Source organism: Orycteropus afer, unplaced genomic scaffold, assembly GCF_000298275.1.
Source record: "Orycteropus afer afer isolate SDZICR_OR568_19922 unplaced genomic scaffold, OryAfe1.0 scaffold01342, whole genome shotgun sequence".
In the NCBI taxonomy this organism is placed as follows: Eukaryota; Metazoa; Chordata; class Mammalia; order Tubulidentata; family Orycteropodidae; genus Orycteropus; species Orycteropus afer.
Window position 1 is genome coordinate 71421 of NW_006922929.1, and position 6606 is coordinate 78026.

The window sequence follows — 6606 nt, forward strand, 5'->3', positions numbered from 1 at the left end:
TCTTACCACTGGAGCTCACTCAACCTGTGTAGAGTAGGCTGGAAATTTTATGGAGTTAATATCCTCCAGAGAAGCCCTCAACCAATGACTGATAAGAGTTGGTATGTAAACACCCCAGCTTCCTCTGCTGGGATAACTCTGACATATCAGCTCCACAGTTGTCTCCCAGAGTTCCCCAGCAGGACTGAACATCAGTTTCTCACAGTTATAGCTGACTTAGTAATGCACTCTTTATTGCCTTCTTTCTTTCTCCTATCTCAGTTCCCTTTTCATCTAACATTATTTCCTAGGATCGCCTCCCAGATAAATTATTTGCATTCATAGCCCTGTTTCAGAATTTGCTTGTGGGAGTCCAATCCAAGATATAGTCTTGAACTCATTTCCCCAATTTACCATTCCCTAGCCACATTTTGTTTTAGTTTAGCTATCCACCTTGCAAAAGAACTATTCCTTTCCACAGCTCTAGGGATAGAACAAAACCAACCACAGTAATGTCAGTCCTCTTCTCAAAATGGGATAAGAACTCATTCAATTGTAGACAATGAGCCCTCAAGGAAGAATTCTGGAAAATAGTTCCTAGATGCCCCTAAAAAAGAGAGATATTCCCTATTCTTCCACTGGAAATTGACATGTCTGAATATGATGCCAAGAACATCAGTTGCCAACTGGTGGCCAGGGAAACCAACCCAAAATGAAACTGACTCACTTAACAGTAAAGTTTGTCTCCTTGATGACATATTTGAGTGGCTGGAACCCACTGAACTTCTACACTTCTTATATGTAATAATAGATTTAGAAGTCTTGAGGCCAATTTCAGCGGGAGTATTCTATTCTGTTACATACAGCCAAAGACATCCTATCTAATATATCTTCCCAAAGATTTCAGAAAACAAAGCAGAATATTTTGTTTTGAAACTCTGTAACTTGAGAAATTAAATCCTGAATAAATTTCAGCAGACTATGTGGGGAACCTGCCACCAAGTTCTGAAAAATCTGTTTGTCACAGGGTTTGGTTGACTTTTAAGAGAAACTCTTTAACGTCTAGTGATAAGTAACTCAATTTTAAAAAGTGAAACTATACCTCCAACCAAACAGAACATGCAGGCAAAACCTGTTATACTTTGTGAAATAGAAAAACATTTGGAGACAGTAATCTGTGCTTTTGTAACCCCTACATTTTCTTTGTTTTGTATTCCCAATTCAATTAAAGACTTGGTCCCACTCTCATTTCTACAGGAGGTGTGATGGTTAATTTTATGTATTAATTTGACTGAATTATGGTTTCCTGTTGTTTGGCAAAAAACTAGTCTACTTGCTGTTTCATAATGTGATCTAATGTAAATTGTAATGTAATTACCGTCCATGACTCAGAATGAAAATAAACAGTTGCAAATATCCATTAATAACCAGGACATGGAATGTGCAATGTATGAATCAAGAAAAATGGGGGAAGTCATCAAACATGAAATGGAACACATAAATATCAATATCCTTGGCATAACTGAGCTGAAATGGACAATTATATAGTCAATTTTGTTGGGGATGATAAACTTAAGCAGAATGCATCACATTCATCATCAAAAAGAACATTTCAAGATCTCTCCAGAAGTACAATATGACTATTATTTAAATTTACACATTAACTTAATGCCAAAGATGAAGAAATTGAAGATTTTTAACAATTTCTGCAGTCTGTAATTGACCAGACATGCAATCAAGATGCAGTGATAATTACTGGTGATTGTAATGTGACAATTGGAAACAAAGAAAAAGCAAGGTAATTGGAAAACATGGCCTTGGTGACAGAAATAACACCAGAGATAGTATTATAGAATTGTGCAAGAGTAAGGAATTGTTCATTGCAAATACCTTTTTTTCAACAACGTAAATGGCAGCTATACATGTGGACTTCACCAGATAGAGCACACAGGAATTAAATCAATTACATCTGTAGAAAAAAAGAAGATAGAGAAGCTCAATATCATCAGAACAAGGCCAGAGGCCAATTGCAGAACATACCATCAATTGCTTATATGCAAATTCAAGTTGAAGCTGAATGAAATTAAAACAAGTCCACGAAGGCCAAAGTATGACCGTTAGTAAATCCCACCTGAATTTAGAAACCATCTCAAGAACAGATTTTATGCACTGAACACTAAAGATTGAAGACCATATGAGTTGTGTAATGACATCAAGGACATCATACATGAAGAAAGAAAAAGGTCATTGATAAGACAGGAAAGAAAGAAAAGGCTAAAATGGATGTCAGAAAAGACTCTGAAACTTGCTCTTGAACAGAGAGCAGGTAAAGTGAGTGGAAGAAATGATGAAGTAAAAGAGCTGAACAAAAGATTTCAAAAAGTGGCTCAAGAAGACAAAGTATTGTAATGAAATGTATAAAGACTTGGAGTTAGAAAAAACAGAACACGCTCAGCACTTCTCAAACTGAAAGAACTGAAGAAAAGAAATCAAACCTCAAGTTGCAATACTGAAGGATTCTACAGGCAAAATATTGAATGACACAAAAAGCATCAAAAGAAGATGAAAGGAATCTGCAGTCACTGTACCAAAAGAATTCAACCTTTTCAAGAGATAACATATGATCAAGGACTGATGATCTAAAGGAAGAAATCCAAGCTACACTGAAGGAACAGGTTAAAAATAAGGCTCCAGAATTGAAGGAATACCAATTGAGATGTTTGAACAAACAGATGCAATGCTGAAAGCACTCACTCATCTATGCCAGGAAATTTGGAAGACAGTTACCTGGCCAACTTACTGGAAGAGATCCATATCTGTGCCCATTCTAAAGAAAGGTGATCCAACAGAATGAGGAAATTTCAAACAATACCATTGATATCACATGCATGTAAAATTTTGCTGACGATATTTCAAAAATGATTGCAGCTTTACATCAACAGGGAATTGCCAGAAATTCAAGCTAGATGCAGACTAACATACAAGAAGATATATCATTGCTGATGTCAGATGGTTCTTGTCTGAAAGCAGAGAATACCAGAAAGATGTTTGTTTACCTGTGTTTTATTAACTACGCAAAGGCATTTGACTGTGTGAATCATAACAAATTATGGATAGCATTATGGAGAATGACAATCCCAGAACACTTGACTGTGCTCATGCAGAACCTGTATATAGACCAAGAGGCAGTTATTTGGAAAGAACAAGGGGATTCTGTGTGATTTAAAATCAGGAAATCCGTATATCAGGGTAGTATCTTTTCACCATACTTATTCAATCTATAAATTGAGCAAATAATCCAAGATGCTGGATTATGTGAAGAAGAATATAGCATCAGGATTGGAGGAAGACTCATTAACAACTTGCCTTATGCAGATGGCACAACCTTGCTTGCTGAAAGTGAAGAGGACCTAAAGCCCTTACTGATAGATAAAAACAAAGATTTGAAGCATTTACCAATGAAGATCAAAGACTACAGCCTTCAGTATGGATTTCATACTTAACATAAAGAAAACAAAACTCCTCACAACTGGACCAATAAGCAACATTATGATAAATGGAGAAAAGACTGGAGTTGTCAAGAATTTCATTTTACTTAGACTCATAATCAATGTCCTTGGAAGCAGCAGTCAAGAAATCAGATGATATATTGCACTTGGCACATCTACTGCAAAAGTCCTCTTTACAGTGTTAAAGAGCAAAGATGTTGCTTTAAGGACTAAGATGCCCTTGACCCAAGCCATGCTTTTTTCAATTTCCTCATATGCATGTGAAAGCTGGACAACAAATTAAGGAGACCAAAGAAAAATTGATGCCTTTGAATTATGGTGTTGATAGAGAATATTGAATATGCATGAACTGCCAGAAGAATAAACATATCTGTCTTGGAAGAAGTACAGCCAGAATGCTCCTCGTTAGCTAGGATGGGGAGCCTTAGTCTCATGCACTTTGGACATGTTTTCAGGAGGGACCGGTCCCTGGAGAACAACATCGTACTTGGTAAAGTAGAGGGTCAGCAAAAAAGAGGAAGATCCTCAATGAGATGGATTGTCAGTGAGAGCAACAATGGGCCCAAGCATAGCAACAATTGTGAGGATGGCACAGGACCATGTTTCATTCTGTTGTACATAGGGTCACGGTGAGTCAGATTCAACTAAAGGGCACCTAACAGCAACAATGTAATCTAACATCATACAATCAATTAGTTGGAAATGGAGATTCCCTATTCTCTGCCTCCAAAATATAAATAGATATTTTGGCACTTCACTCTGCACTTTTCCCATTGCTTGGGGCCCAAACCTGAATGACTCTCCAGCCTGCCACCTGACCTACAGATTTTGGACTTGCCAGCCTCCACAATCTCAAGAGCCAACTCCTTGAAGTAAATCTCTCTCTCTCTCTCTCTCTCTCTCTCTTTCCCCCCTCTCCCTGCTCCTCTCCCTCTCTCTTCCTTTTGCCTATCCCTCTCTCCCTCTTTCTCTATTTCTCTTGCAGGATTCTCTAGAGAACCCTAAGACAAGGGGACAAGATAATAAATTGGAAAATAATATGGCTTAAGAGAGAAAGTATCCAGGCCCCACTTCCTGTAGTAATACAGAGGGAAGGGGGCTGCAAGGAAGGAAATGACTCCTGAAGTGTCTCTAAAGGGGATGAGGATCAGGATTCTCCTTTTCCTCCCCCTGGTCCTCCTCTAAGGAAGATTGGGCAATCTACTTCCATAGAAATACCACTTCAGAAACTCAAGAAGTGGTCGTTATGTCAAATTGACTCAACAGCAGTGAGTTTAGTTTTTTGGTTTGGTCCTCCTCTTGCAGCCACCACCTCCACTGGGCTGAGAAGCCTGGAGTCCTCGGTGCTGGCTTGAGGCTATGGAATGGGGAGTTACCCCTAGCAACAAGCTGCAGTCCCCAGGCTGGTTTTGTCAGGGGTGCCAGTCTGCCCCGGACCCAGGCCCTTAAGCTGAGGCTGGAAGATGGCACACTCTGGACTGGACAGTGTCGTGGGGCAGTGTCACCAGGTACTGTATCAGATTCGGTCATATTAATCAGCTTCCTGCTGGGCTGTCCTACAAAGCCTACACCATCCAGCTGTGCATAGTGTCCATGGAAAACATTGGAGAACAAGTTTTGTGCCTGATTATCATCTACTTTTTGCAATGTTTGTCTGGTCATATTGGAAAATTATCTTTACATTACCAATGAAGCCTAACTACTACTTAAGGCATTTGACTGCTAACCAGAAGTTTGGCAGTTCAAATCCACCAGCCACTCCCAGGAAGGAAGACTGGGCAATCTACTTGCATAAAGATTTTTCTGACTCAGAAACCCAAAGGGGGTCACTAAGAGATGGTTGGTTTGTTGTTTTTTGTTTTGTTTTGATTTGGTTTGGTTTGGTTTTGAATGCAGAGAAAGAACTGTTGGAGAGAAGGCCAAGAGGAGAAGCCCATCAGGAATTCTCAGGCTAACAACCAAAGATCTCCCTATCAAGGAACTCATTTTGTAGATTACTGGGGTGGGGAAGGAAGGAGAAGGATTTATTTGGGGCTAGTTGGGGACCACACGCTGATGTGGGTAAGAGGAGGGATGGTATAGAAAGAGTCTGTGATCACCATGATAACATTAGGAAAAGGGAGGACACCGAATTGTACATGTAAGGTATAAACGACAGAGGCTAATACCAGTATATCCACAATATTCCATTACCATTAACACTAAACACCAGGCTACAGATAAACACATAAACATCTGAGAAGATCAGATGGGGGTCAGTGAACAGGATTATCCTCTAGACCAAGGATAGATTCAGCTGAGGCCAATATTGCACAGATACCAATGATACAAAACACCTGCAATCCTTTCAGAAACAACAGAAGACAGACAGAACAATCCTCTCAGACAGCCAGACACTGTGGGAGAGAGATCCAATGAATCTACTGACTCAGGACCATAGTACTGGGGAACACCAGCATCAACTGGCACAACAAAATACATAAAAATCTTGTTCCACAACCTACGTTGGTGAGTAGCAACTGAGGTCTTAAAAGCTTTCAAACAGCCATCTAAGATGCAGCTAATGTCAGAAGCAGAGAAGAGTGAAAAAAAAAAAAACAAGAACATTTGGAAGCAATCAGTTCTAGGACATGTTGGACTTCAAGACCAGAACTAGATGGTGCCTGGCTACCAATGCCAACCACTCAGGAAAGGATCAAATCTGGAGATCCTGGATAGAGTGGGAGACCAGACGTGGAACAAAGTCCAAAAACACAATAATGACCAGAATTGCTGGTTGGATGGAGTCTGGTGGGACCACCAATACTATGGTCCTCGGATACAATTTGGGCCTGGAATAAAACTCACTCCCAGGGGCTGGCTCTCAGCCCAATAGTAAACAAGATATACATGCAGACTACTCAACCCAGGGTGATGCACCCACATACTCTATGGTGATATATCCTTTGGCACAATCAACCACAGGACACCAGAGGGGCAATATTCACATGGAGGAAATGCAGGACACACAGGAGTGCATAACTATGAGGGGCATAGTGGGAGGGTTACTGGGCAGGGAGGGGAGGATACTGGGTTAAGGTTGGGGATGGTAATTGGGGAGTGAAACAAATGTACATGA

The 6606-nt window shown here is 40.1% G+C and overlaps 1 pseudogene; it reads left to right on the forward strand.

The window, feature by feature from the left end:
• Positions 1–4951: 4951 nt before the first annotated feature.
• The window catches only part of LOC103213146, a 2648-nt pseudogene continuing 993 nt past the window's right edge, over positions 4952–6606 (forward strand).